Genomic DNA, 14,752 nt, shown 5'->3' with positions numbered 1-14,752 from the left:
AATTTATCCTAAAAGAAAAATTGGGGGGAAAAAAATAGGACCCTTTGAGGATTAAACACAGGGAATTCTATGTGAGCAGATTAGCTTTTCCCAGCACAATTTTCTTCTGTCTCTTCAAGGTTGTTATTAATTTTTAACTTTTATTGGTGAATAGCTTATTTAAAATACCAAAAAATACAAATATTGCATTTTTATGCATCTAGCACGTTTTTTACTTTGTTCATTAGAACAAAAAGTTAATCTTTTTGTTGCCACTTGTAGCAACTGTGAAATGGATATTCCAGTCCCCTTATCTAACCTTCCTCTCCTTTGATCACCTCATACTATAGGAATTCAAAACATGATCGTCTGATCGCCTTCCCTGAATATTTAAACTCTCCCAGATCTCCCACATTTTCCTGAGGTCCTGTGTCCAGAGTATGTCTTTGTGAGGAGAAGTGCTCTAGTTGGTTTCATTCCCTTCATCTAGTGTGCTCTCTCTTTGGATCTGAAGGGCCAATATAGATAAGAAAAAAGAGAGACTAGCTTTCTTTTCTACTTACATACCAGGACATATTTTATTTCAATTACTGAGAGGTCATTAGTCACAATTTAGGATTAAACTATGCAAGGATTGCCCTCCACTACAGTGTAGGTCCATTGGATCTCATTCCTCCGAGAAATGAAATGAATAAGGTGTGTTCTTCACTAAATGACCCTGAGTTCACATCTACTTTTCTCTAGCCATAAGACTGTGCAGAAATTACTAAATGGAGTCAAACTCAGGGTAGGCTCAAAGAAATTTCATTACTGGTAAATAAAAGGAGTGTTTTTAGTCTTTTACTTCAGTGCTAATGTATAAAGATCCACAAATAGATTTTCCCCAGCCTTCTGCTCTGTGTGTTCTTAGAAAATAGCTCCTTTTTTTTTTTTTCTCTATCTTTGTTTCTTTTAATATTATTTGGGAGAAAAGAAACCATACAGAATATGAGATCTAGTTTTACCTTTTTAAAATAGTCTTCGCTATTTTATATTGTTGAAACCATTATTACTTTCCTCTTAGGGACCCAGAGTCATATGATAAATTAAAATAAGACTTGCCTTATGAAGTATTAGCTCCAAGTTGTCAATATCAACTCCTCTTTCCTGAGGTAATTTTATTTCAGAAAATGTAGTGCCTTTCCTTGCTTTAAGTCTAGGTCAGAGCCATTTCAAATCACAGATAAATATCCCTCAATTTAAATTTTGGGGAGGAAAGCTTATAGTATACTTGTTCTGTCCTGGATGGCCCTGAATTATTAAATGATCCACTTTCTTCCCAGTAATGAACTTTGCAAACACAGGGATCTCAGGAAATAGCAGTTCTCAGTTCATAGTCCTTGAACAACTGTGGTAGAATAATAAAAAAAAAAGAGACAGAGAAGTGTTTTTCTCTATTTAGCAGACTGCTATGTGAAATTAAGCTATATCCCCATCCATCACCCCATCTGCCCTTGACTTGGCCAAGCTGGGGACTACTCATGTATCTATGACCACCTCAGTCACTAGTGGTGTCTCTAAAATAAGGTTAGACTGAGAAAGGGATAAGCCTGCAAGTCTACCTCTCATACGTCTCGTCCTACCTTTGTGGATATTTGGAAATAATTTAAATAGAGACTTTCTAGGCCAGCAGTTCTCAACTGTAACTGCATATTCAAATCACCTAGTGATCTTTTTGAAATGCTGGTGTCTATTCCACTCTCTGGACAAATTAAACTAGAACCTCTCAGTGCAGAATCCAGGAATCAGATAATTTTAGAGCTCTCAAGGTGATTCCAGTGTGCAGCCAAGTTGGAGAATAACTGCTTCAGGTTGAAAGAAATTTATGAGCTCAGGGAAACTGTATTGATTATCTTTCCTCATCCCTTCCATCACCCAGTGCACATTTTACCTACCAGATAAAATAATTTAGTCAGGACACTGTTGTTAAACTGCACCTAAACCTTTTTTATTAGTTAAATTAAGGAGGGTCTTTTCATGGGTTTGGGATAGAGAAATCTTAAAAAAAAAAAAAAAAAAAAACCCACCTTTGATGGAGTAGGTGACCTGAAGTGACAACAAGAGCAGGTAGTCATTACAACTCAAAACTGGTTTCTAGGCAGAACTGTTGATATCTCACAACTGCTAGCCTTGTCTGTGGGTATATGGCACACTGAAAATGGGACGAACAAGGAATGAAATAGTTTGTGAACTATTTCTTTATTGATGGCTTAGCTGATAAATGCTACGACTACTATTTTAAGTTTGTCCAAAGTGTTCTAATATCTTTAAAGCTGTGTTGGAGCTAAACTATTGTAGGCCTGTAATAAGTATTGATAAGAGCAATTGTTCAGTAAATAACAGCAGAGAATGATTTAGCTAACAGAGTGCAAACCTCAGTGCACCACGCTTTCAAAGGCCCATTTTAAGATCCATTCTTTAATCTTGTGGTTTTTTTCTTAGTCAGGAAGCACAAGCACTAGATTCACCCACGAACGACAGACCAAATCATTAGAGACCAACAGAAAGGATGGTTGCCCTTATTATCTTTTTAAAACTGGACCCTTGTACCTCTAAGAACTTGGAGCCCTTGACCACAGCCTCCAAGAGCCACATAGAGCTGCCCAGAGGCCTCCCTGAAAAGTAAACAAAAGTACCGGAAATGTGTTTGTTTTTTTTTAAAATTTCCTTCATTTGCTCATGTGACAGGGTGTCACGAATTGGAAATTGAGGCAAAAGCACCGAGACCCAAGAAATGCTGCATTCCAAAGGGGACTAGCCCTTCATCAAAACAAAGGAGCTGGCCAAGGAAAGTCCTTACCCACATGAATGGTATAAAAGGGCTGGGTTTAGGAAAATAAGTTGTATTTTTTAAAGAGCGTTAACGTTTTTAGAATCAGTGAGGTAAATTTAGAGACTACAAAAGAAATCAGTATAGAAGGAATTAAATCCACACTGGTATGAGCGCCGCGAGCTCACTGGCAAAACGCACTGAGGGGAAAACGTGTCTGTAGCAAAATGTTTCACTTTCACTCCTTTGTGTTCGATTTCTGAGAGAACTGTCACGTTTTGAGAAGCGAAACGTATCCAATGCTTTCACAGCCTGGGAAGAGTTTCTTTTCTTTCTAGAGAGCTTCCGGTGAAATCCATCTTTCTTATTGAGCCTCCAGGTACGAAACATGAGTCTGGAGCTACCATCCCATCCCCCACCCCAAACCCCAGCAGAAAAGCTAAGTGAAAATCCTAAATCTTCTAATTTAGAGTTTAAATGGATAACTGTCAACCCCCGCCACCCCCGCCCCCCGCCATGGAATAGCGACCAACGTCATTTCTGATTTCACTTTGTGGAAAACATCTCTAATCCCTGCTGAGGACGGAAAGGAATAAAATTTTAAAACGTAAACATTACTAGCATAACCCGAGCAAAGTATAAGTACCCGGCGGCAAGAACGGTTAATCTTTAGGTTTTACAGGAATGGACTGTGGCCATTCCATCCCTTGGAGAGATGTATTTCCGGAGCTGAAAAGAAACAAAAGCTTGGAGATGCTGGGGATCGAACCCGGGACCTCATGCATGCTAAGCATGCGCTCTACCACTGAGCTACATCCCCACTCTAACTAACCGGGCTTTTCTAAACTATCTTCATGAAATAAAACAAATTTACATTTTAAATTATTTTGCTATTTTCTGAAAGATACAATTCCCACCCTTGATTTTATAGTACTGTATTACCAAGGAATTCCGATTAGCCTGTGTCTTGCAGACATTCAGAGACTGATGAAGATACAATGAGCTCGGAAATCTGAGTAGGCAACAGCCTCCCAGACCTTTCTTTCCAGAGCCCTTTTCTCTTTTGTCAAAAGATGTGTGAGACAAAGGAAAATTCCTTACAGGAAAGATAAAAAATAGTTTGCCAATGACTGTCTTTAATTATGAAACCTACCAAACTGTCTTCAATTCTGCATCCCATTCCTGGACTCCAGAAACCGCTATGCAACTATTCTTAGAAAACAGGGAGCCAATGAAGGTATTTCTGTTAAAAAAGTAAATTCCTTCCACTTTTAGCAACTGAGAGGACTGAAAGGTGAAGGTGTTGGTTTGCTTCCTGCAGCCTTCTGATCCTCATTTAATTCAAAGAATACACATCAAATCCAGGGAACATGAATCCTCGGATCTTGCTCTGATTCTTCAGAAAGAAAAGCCAGAAAGTAAGAGATTTGTCACTTCTAACACTGAGGCAAACCCTCTGCTTTCATGGTGCTTATCTTCTGCAGAGTGAGTGGTTCTTTAGAATTCAGACCACTCTCTCAACAAGAGATGCAAATCAAAGTTTTCTCCCGCCTAGTCCCCAAATACAAAAACCTGTGAGCCAATCTGGAAGAATGAATAATAATGTCAAATAGAAACAAAAGGAAGACTGAGGATACAGCATGCTTACAGGCGTGGAAGTGTATGTAGTTCAGAATGGTTGGAACTGAAAGGACCAAGGCAGAGAAATCAGCTTGACAAGATATAATCAGCATTTCTCATCCTTTCACCTTGCTAAGATAACCTAAATTTTATTCATATAGTAAGAATTTGCATAAACCATGAATCATCTGAAATAATTATGGTTTTTTCATTTCCTTTTGCCAGGGATTGTTTTCATGATAGTGCCATGACCCTCTGGTGGGTAAGATGCACTAGGCAATCAGCCTAAAATTTTTGGAATTTTTTCCTTCAGGATAAAAAGAGAAACATGAGAGATGAACCACACATCTTAGTTTAGCATTGATATTTTATTTTCAAGAAAAGTTTTCTGTAACAATCTGGAAGCTTGAGAGAAACAGATAAAAATTACTTTTGGGGGGTAAATAATGATAATTCCTTTACGAGAAATGTAAAAAAAAGACTTTCTGGAAATATTAGTTTTCTATTGCTGAATAGCACTCCAAAATTCACAGCATTAAAAAAACTGATGCTTATTATCTCAGATTCTGTGGGTCAGAAACTCCACTGTGGCTTGGCTGGGTAATTTTGGTCCCAAGAATCTCCTGAAGTTGAACTCCAGGTATGAACAGTGCATGCAGGGCTCTGGAGCATGGACTGTGTCCAGGGGATCTGCTTCCCACATGGCAGATTCACATGTGGGTAGAAAGCCTCAATTCCCCCTCATATATCATGGTGACTGAGTCAAGCAGGAGAAGACTGCACAAGGGTGTGATTACCAGGAGGTAAGGATCCTGGCAGGGAGGGCCGTTTTGAAGGTTATCCTTAATTGTGTATCAGTATTTATTACAATACCTGATGTAAGTAAATTTGTGAACTAGTTTTTAAAAAGTAAATGTGTGGATGGATAGACAGACAGATGCTTGCATCTCTGAAGGAATAAACAGGAGGACACTTTCAGTGGCTACTTAAGAGATTTAGAAGTGAGAAATCGTGAAATTTGGCTTCAATCCTCTTAACTCCATTAGAAGAAATGGAAACTGTATAAAAATGTATAAATTGTCAAAACTAACATAAAAAAGTTATAGAAAATCTGATTCAATATACAGCCATTTAAAAAACGGAATTTAAACAAAATTTCCAATCAGAGACAAACTTACTGGGATGTTCTATGAAATCTTAAAGGAAACAATAACCTCCGCGTTGTATAAAATATGCCCCCCATGCACAAAATGGGAAAACTATAAATTATTTTAGGTTAGCATAATATCTATATCAACACCCAGTGGAGAAAATATAAGAAGGGATAATTATAGGGCCATTTTAGTAGTAAGCACAGAGGCAAAAATGTCTTTAAAAAGAGCAAACAGACTTCCAGTTTCTGGTTCCATATATAAGATGCTTGAAAGTCACCACTTCATTCTGTCAAGAAGGAAAATATGAACAGAGTGAAAAATCAACACCTCTCCTAGAATTTATAAGAGAGGTGAGGACACAGGGCAACTGGCTGCCCCCAAGACTGGAGAGATATACAGGTGAATAAAGGGAGTCATGACTTACCTGAGCAGTGACTCACAAGTGGAAACCACAGGAAGAACCAATACCTGAACTGTTGATGATTCGCTTGAGGACCCAAGTAGGCAACTCTGATCACTAAAAACTTCAGGGACACTGAGTCACGGCTTGGGCAGGGTAGAGGTGGGGTCTCCACATTTTTGTGTGATTTACCCCTAGGACTTTGACCAGATTCTCACATTAACCATCTAAAAATCGGGGGGTGGGGGGGTGGGGGGGGTGGGGTGGGGTGGGGCGCACTTAATTCCTTCATTCTTCCAGCAGAGGGGGAAGAAGAGGAGCCACATTGAAACATACCAGTGCTATTGTTCTTAACAAGGCCCAATTTCTAAAGAACCCATTTAACCAGACCTTAACCAGCTGGGGTTTTGTCAGAGCCTAATTTACCCAGAAGAAGGGAAATACTCAATTCCAACTGTCTCTAGATTTTCACATGAGAGAAGGAAAAACCCACTCCAGCATCCTGTAGCTATCCTGTCCCACCTAAGAGTGAGAGGAGACAAAACTGAGAAACAATCGTGAAGTTCACCAGCCAGAGACAAAGGGTCAATAAAAGACAGACCTAATCGTAGGTCTATAGAAAGCTTCTCCCCCAGCACCTCACCACCGCATTACTAAATTCCTGTTTATCCTTTTATCAAGTACACCATGTTGGGCTATCCAGAAAAAATTACAAAGCATATCAGAAGGCAAATAATAATTTGAAGAGACAGAGCAATAAAAGAACCAGTTCAGTTCAGTTCAGTTCAGTTCAGTCGCTCAGTCGTGTCCGACTCTTCGCGACCCCGTGAATCGCAGCACGCCAGGCCTCCCTGTTCATCACCATCTCCCGGAGTTCACTCAGACTCATGTCCATCGAGTCCGTGATGCCATCCAGCCATCTCATCCTCGGTCGTCCCCTTCTCCTCCTGCCCCCAATCCCTACCAACATCAAAGTCTTTTCCAATGAGTCAACTCTTCGCATGAGGTGGCCAAAGTACTGGAGTTTCAGCTTCAGCATCATTCCCTCCAAAGAAATCCCAGGGTTGATCTCCTTCAGAATGGACTGGCTGGATCTCCTTGCAGTCCAAGGGACTCTCAAGAGTCTTCTCCAACACCACAGTTCAAAAGCATCAATTCTTCGGTGCTCAGCCTTCTTCACAGTCCAACTCTCACATCCATACATGACCACAGGACAAACCATAGTCTTGACTAGATGGACCTTTGTTGGCAAAGTAATGTCTCTGCTTTTGAATATGCTATCTAGGTTGGTCATAACTTTCCTTCCAAGAAGTAAATGTCTTTTAATTTCATGGCTGCAATCACCATTTGCGGTGATTTTGGAGCCCAAAAAAATAAAGTCTGACACTGTTTCCACTGTTTCCCCATCTATTTCCCATGAAGTGATGGGACCGGATGCCATGATCTTCGTTTTCTGAATGCTGAGCTTTAAGCCAACTTTTTCACTCTCCTCTTGCACTTTCATCAAGAGGCTTTTTAGCTCCTCTTCACTTTCTGCCATAAGGGTGGTGTCATCTGCATATCTGAGGTGATTGATATTTCTCCTGGCAATCCTGATTCCAGCTTGTGCTTCTTCTAGCCCAGAGTTTCTCATGATGTACTCTGCATAGAAGTTAAATAAGCAGGGTGACAATATACAGCCTTGACATACTCCTTTTCCTATTTGGAACCAGTCTGTTGTTCCATGTCCAGTTCTAACTGTTGCTTCCTGACCTGCATACAGATTTCTCAAGAGGCAGGTTAGGTGGTCTGGTATTCCCATCTCTTTCAGAATTTTCCACAGTTTATTGTGATCCACACAGTCAAAGGCTTTGGCATAGTCAATAAAGCAGAAATAGATGTTTTTCTGGAACTCTCTTGCTTTTTTGATGATCCAGCGGATGTTGGCAATTTGATCTCTGGTTCCTCTGCCTTTTCTAAAACCAGCTTGAACATCAGGAAGTTCATGGTTCATGTATTGCTGAAGCCTAGCTTGGAGAATTTTGAGCATTACTTTACTAGCATATGAGATGAGTGCAATTGTGTGGTAGTTTGAGCATTCTTTGGCATTGCCTTTCTTTGGGATTGGAATGAAAACTGACCTTTTCCAGTCCTGTGGCCACTGCTGAGTTTTCCAAATTTGTTGGCATATTGAGTGCAGCACTTTCACAGCATCATCTTTCAGGATTTGAAATAGCTCCACTGGAATTCCATCACCTCCACTAGCTTTGTTCGCAGTGATGATTTCTAAGGCCCACTTGACTTCACATTCCAGGATATCTGGCTCTAGATGTGTGATAACATCATCATGACATGGCAGGAATTTTAAAAAACTATGATTAAAATGATAATGGATCTATCTAATGAATAAAGTAGCTAGTATGCAGGAACAGATAGGCAATGTAAACAGAAAGATTAAAATCCTAAAAATACCAAAAACAGAAGAAATGCTCAAGGTTAGAATACATAGTAATGGAAAGGAAGAATGCCTTTGATGAGCTTAGTACAATAGACATAACTAAGGAAAGACTCTGAACTTGAGGATGTATCAGTAGAAACGTCTAAAACTGAAAAACAGAACAAAGACGGGTGAGGGGGGGTGGGGTACAGAATATCCAAGGGCTCTAGGACAGTCCAAAAAATATATATATATATAACATGTGTAATGGGAATACCATAAGGAAAAGAAAGAAAGAATATTTGAAACAATGACTGAGAATTTCTCCCAAATTAATGTCAGACAGTAAACCACAGATCTGGGAGGTTCAGAGAGCACCAGAAAGATAAATGAAAAAAGAAACAACAACAACAACAAAACCTACATATAAGCATATCATTCTCAAACTAAAGAAGATCAAATATAAAGAAAATAATCCTGGAAGAGGTCAGAGGGAAAAAAAATCTAGACTATAGAGGAACCAAGTCTAGTGACTTACATGTGACTTCTATTAAGAAACTATGCAAACAAGAATAGATTACAGTGAAATATTTAAAGAAGAAAGCCACAACCTAGAACTCTGTGCCCTGAAAATTTTGAAAAATGAAGGAGAAATAAAAACTTCTCAAACAAAAATGGAGGGAATCTGTTCCCTGTATACCAGTCTTTTAAGAAGTGTTAAAAAAAGTTCTTTAGAGACAAGAAAAATAATAGAAACTCAAATCTTCATAAGGAAAGGAAGAATATCAAAGAAGGAATAAGGGAAGGTAAATAAAAACTTTTATTTTTCTTAGTTTAATTGATCTGACAGGTAAGTTTGTTCAAAATTATAATAGCAACAATGTATTTGATTATGAGATTATGGCTATATTGTATACATATGTATGTTTACATGTAACTAAAATAAATGATAGCAGTGATACAATGGCTAGGAGGGAGGGAATTTTGGATTTTTTCCCTATTACAAGGTAGTTACACTACCTGTGAAGAAGTATAGTGTTATTGGAAGGTGACCTTGGATTAATTGCAAATGTATACTACAAACTCTAGAGCAACCACTAAAAAAAGTTAAGGAATTAACTGATAAGCTAAGAAAGGAGACTTTAAAAAAAAATGTTTTGTGGTTCCTCAAAATTTTTAAATAAAAATTAACTGCCACATAATGCAGCAATGTAACATCTGTGTATACATTATTAATATTGTGATTTACAATAAGAAATATATATTTGGTCTTCATCCCTGCTAATGGCAAAGAGTTCTTAAAATCGTTAGACTTTTCTAAGGTGAGAGGAGCAAAAGTGTTTCTGTTATGTTAATGAGGTAAGTTTTGGCTTGCCACTAGAATTAGGAGCTGTTTGTTAGAACAGAACAGTCGCGCTATTAAGGGTGCCGATTTCTTTGGAAGGGATGATGCTAAAGCTGAAACTCCAGTACTTTGGCCACCTCATGCGAAGAGGTGACTCATTGGAAAAGACCTTGATGCTGGGAGGGAATGGGGGCAGGAGGAGAAGGGGACGACCGAGGATGAGATGTCTGGATGACATTACTGACTCGATGGACATGAATCTGAGTGAACTCCGGGAGTTGGTGATGGACAGGGAGGCCTGGCGTGCTGCGATTCATGGGTTCGCAAAGAGTTGGACACGACTGAGCGACTGAAATGAACTGAACCGAACTGAACCAACTCTGCCTTCTATGTCCACAGGCTATTCCTAACCTTTACCACATTCCCAGACCTCCTGCGTTGGACTGTGACTAGCTCTTCTCCACAGAAATCTTAAGTAAAGCCAAAGATGAAGTGAGAAATGAAGAAATTTCTCTTACGGTCCTAGGGTGGATCTTTGAATACCGATGTACAACTACTACACCAATACTAAAACACATGCTACGTTCTCCTCTCCTTAAAAACATATTACTGAGATATTTTAATTATTTTCCAATGCAAAGTTGGAATGGATAGAACCTCCTTTAATTGAGATAAATAATTCTTTGAAATGCAGCTGTTTTCCCTCTTCCTGGCATTCATAGGATGAACTTACTTCTGAATTGTCTCTGGCTTTGTACTGCTTGCTGCCTAATAAAACATCCCAAGGAGGTTTCCAGGAAGCAGAGAAAATCGTGATGGTAGTTAACCAAACTGAAGACCAATAAACACATATATGGAAAACTGCTATATTTAAAGGTCAAGATAATGGCCCCCAAATGAGAAAGAGTTAAAATATTTTGATTTAACAATGCAAGGCCAAAGTCTGAATTGGACAGCCACAACAAAAGTAGAACTGCATGGAGATGCCGGGGATCGAACCCGGGGCCTCATACATGCGAAGCATGCGCTCTACCACTGAGCTACATCCCCTGGTGAAAACCTGGTGCTGGGTAGGATTCCTGTGCTTTTAAAAGGTCAATGCGTTTTGCACAATTTGGGGTATCTTTTTATTTCCAACCAGATAGTAACCATCATTGAGGATGAATTACACTTAAAGCTGCTTTCGGATTCTATCCAAGTAATCCCCTTCGGAGATGCAGTGACAACACGCAACTCAAATCGTTACTGAGAGCAAAGCCCAATTTCATTCAGTAGCTTCAGCACAAGTGCTTTCTCTCGCGTTGGCCAAATCGAATCCCATGTGGAAATCACTGGGAGGTTTTTTTCAGAACGCTGAAGCATGGTCTACAAGCCAAAGGCTCATAGAAAATGCGATTCGCGCCCCCCACCCCCAGCCCTCACCCCCGTTCCCCCCACTCCGCCACCCTTTTCTTTGTAGCTGAATGGTTGAACGGTCAAATGACTCTTCGGAGCTGCGTCTTTCTACTTGCTCTCGTTTGGAGGAAAAAAGACAAACGACAACCAAACCACAAACAAAAAATGTCCAGATTGTTGAAACTGTGAAAATCCTGCCCCAGTCTTTGTCGCCAGAGGCAACGGCTCTCTCCACAGAGACCTTCTAACTCTCCTGAAATCTGAGTGGTTATCTGCGAACTGTGGCTTCATGAAAAATCTTAGATTTAAGAAGCCCGAATTCCCTGTTTCCCCCTTTCCTTTATCCACTGGCCAGCTTCTCGTTCCGCAGGCTACTCCGCAAAAGAATAAACCTGGTCAGTTAGGAGCGCTCATCTGCAACCTAAGAACCTAAGACGGGTAGATGTTTTTCCCCTACCCTACACTACTTTATCATCCTAAAGCCCAGATGAAAAATATTGGTGAGCCATCAGCCAATCAATGAGGGAAACTATACAAAGTGCTAAAATAAGCCTTTATTGTTTAAACCATTGAGATTTTGTGGATGTTTTCTTTAACATCATAATCAAGCCTATATTTAGTGAAACAGGGAAATTATCCCTTTTGTTATATGAATAGCAATTCTATTTTCCCAGTCTGAAATTTGTCATTGACTTTGCTTGTGGACTTTTCCTTGTTATAGAGGAGGCTTTGCTTTGTTTTGTTTTACTCTATTATTATCCAAATAATGCATATTGCAGAACATTTGGAAAGTAAGAAAAGCATAAATATATTAAAGAAAATTTACCTATACTCTTACCACTCTTTCAGAAGCTCTTTTGAAATCAAATTTGTCAAATGTTCCTTTAAATAATTTTGGATTTTTAATTCATTATTGGAATAACCTTCCCCAGTCCAAAGTTATTAAAAATTTTACTTGTGGTTTTGAAGTACTTCTAAATTTTGTATTAATAAATTTCAAACACCGTTTGGAATTCACCCTGCTGTAAGTTGTGGGATATTAAATCAAAATTTTTTTGTCCAGGTAACTACTCATATTTGCCATCTTTACTCATAGTGGGCGATTATAACCCACTGTGCTCGGTGTTTACAGATCTAGCAGTCAGAAATAGAGTATTTACTCATAATATTTGAACTGTACAATTTATCTAACAAGTGAATCTAACAGATAATTGTTAACAGATAAATCTAACATAGAACTCCTGATAAGAACAGAGTTTCTCATAATGAAAATAGCATTATACCAATTAGGAGAATCTAAAGCCTAACTACAAATTCTTTGTTTTACTCCCCTCCTTGCTTTTTTTTTGCTTTCCCCTGAAAGTTATAGTGACTCTTGTTCTTTTCAAATGTGTATCTGAGTTTCCTTTCAGATGTAAATTTTACCTTGTTTATGATAAAGTCTTTTGTTGAAAATATGTATATCTGAATCTCTTTTCAAATATATATTTTATCTTTTTACTATGATGTACTCTGTCTTCAAAGCATGCACACACTTGAATAGCTTTTTTAAAGTATATACCAACCTTCTGAAGTTAATTTTCTTGTGAATAGAAGGATCTCTCTCCCCGGTGACTACCAAAGTAGTTTCTTGAAAATTGAGGGATTCAGAGTCTTGTGGAAATGTGACCACTGACTTAGCAAAAATTTAAATATGGCTTTTTGCATACAAGAATAATGGGGGAAATACCCTGGAAGGAATACCCTGGAAGAAATAAATATCCAGTGGATTTTTCACTTCTAAGTCTTAACTCATGTATTTTTATGAGTGAATGATTTGGGTAGAGGAAAATCATTGTCATTCACACACACACACACACACACACACACACAAACCATATATTAGTCTTTAGGCATAGGAAAGACAAAGGATGGTGAACTAACACAGAACTAACACTGAGTCATGTCCAACTCTTTGTGACCCCATGGACTGTAGCCCATCAGGCTCCTCTGTCTAAGAATTGTAGGAGGATATTAAATATTAGCACTTTATCAGAAAGAGTTCAGGTAATCTTGCATAGTGGCAATTTACCAGTATTTGCACATAGCCTCTCCCAGACTTTAGTCCTTAATAAATCCCCAAATAAAACTGAAACTTACAGCTCCCACATTGTGCATTTTTATTTCAGTCAACATCTGTCAACAGAAGGAAAAAAAAAAAAGCACAATGTGAGAGTTTGAGTTAAGTTTTATTGGGGGCAAAATGAGGACTATAGCCAGGGAGTGGTATCTCAGATAGCCCTGAGGAACTGCTCTGAACAGGTAGCAGGGAAGATCAGTATTATATATTATTTTCGTGAAAGGGGGTACATGCAATCAAGCACACTTTTTGGCAGAGTTTTGCTGGTAGTCAGGAGGAGCAGATGTCACCATTAATGATTTTAGTGCTTTTCTAGATATAAGAAAATGTAAGGACTTGGGGTCATAAAATCTCCTGAAAATATCTGTTTGAAGGCCTGTTCTGCCAGTTTTTTCCTGGAGCACAGAGTGCCTCATTCCTGATCTCCACTCTGAATTCCTTTCACGGTGTGTTGAAGGTCAGCAGCTGCAGTGGCTAATGACTTAAGTCCTTGGAGAGGCAAATGGCAAAGTGGCAGTTTTTAGTTGGGATACTTCATAAATATGAGTGAAATTTTGCATATAGATTTTGAGTGTGAGTTACAGAACTGCTTTAATTTGTAAGAATTTTGCACATTTATATATTTTCTTCTGTTTATTCAAATACATTAGTTCTTATAACTCTGTTGTCCAATATGGTAACCACTAGCTCAGGTGATTCTTGAGTACTTGAAATATGACCAGTCCAATTTATGTGCTGTACGTTTAAGATGCACACCAAATTTCAAAGAATTAGTATGAAAAAAAGAATGCAAAATACTTAGGTACTATGTTTACAAGGATTATTTTTTTCTTTCATTCTTTTTTTAATAGCTTTTTATTTTGTATTGGTATACCGCTGATTAACAATGTTGTGACAGTTTCAGGTTAACAGTGAGGGACACAGCCATATATGTACATGTATCCATTCTCCCCCAAACTCCCCTCCCACCCAGGTTGCCACATAACACTGGGCAGAGTTCCATGAGCTATACATTACATCCTTATTGGTTATATGTGAACTATTTATTGACATGATAAAGTCAAGTGTTGCCCTAAATGTCGCAGAGTGAGCGTCAAGAATGAAAAGAGCCATGAAATCTGGTGCAATAAGTCAGGGGACCTGCAGCCTCTATTGGACTGAGGTACAGAGTCCACTCTGAGTCCAGCTTGTATTCCTAATTGCAGACTACAAGACTTTTTTTGGTCTTAACTTTCCCAAGACACTACACTGATATAGTCCAGATCTCCTCATTTTTTACCCCAGGCCATTCCCTTCTGGGCTAGTCTCAGGAACAATCAGCAAGTGTGTAGGCAGTGTTCTTGCCTGCCGCTGACCTGGTGTTCCAAGGTCCATGCTTTCATGAGCCCAGTCATACTCCCTTCTGAGTCTGGCCTTGGGGTTTGTAACAAGGAGATTATTCTTAAGAAAAACATGAAAGATAATCATTAACACCGTTTCTTAATATATGCTGTTTTTCCAGGTGCTATTTCTGTG

At 38.9% G+C, this 14,752-nt stretch overlaps 2 non-coding genes across 2 annotated transcripts; both read right to left on the bottom strand.

Annotated features, from left to right (window-relative positions):
• Positions 1-3,536: 3,536 nt before the first annotated feature.
• TRNAA-AGC (transfer RNA alanine (anticodon AGC)) lies at positions 3,537-3,608 on the bottom strand. The gene has a single exon. It is a non-coding gene; the product is annotated as a tRNA-Ala (tRNA).
• A 7,093-nt stretch (positions 3,609-10,701) lies between these two features.
• TRNAA-CGC (transfer RNA alanine (anticodon CGC)) lies at positions 10,702-10,773 on the bottom strand. Its single transcript has one exon. It is a non-coding gene; the product is annotated as a tRNA-Ala (tRNA).
• Positions 10,774-14,752: the final 3,979 nt, after the last annotated feature.

The sequence above is a fragment of the Ovis canadensis genome, chromosome 20 (genome assembly GCF_042477335.2).
Source record: "Ovis canadensis isolate MfBH-ARS-UI-01 breed Bighorn chromosome 20, ARS-UI_OviCan_v2, whole genome shotgun sequence".
NCBI lineage: Eukaryota > Metazoa > Chordata > Mammalia > Artiodactyla > Bovidae > Ovis > Ovis canadensis.
The sequence above is the reverse complement of the archived record's forward strand: the minus strand, read 5'-3'. Positions and strand labels throughout refer to the sequence as shown.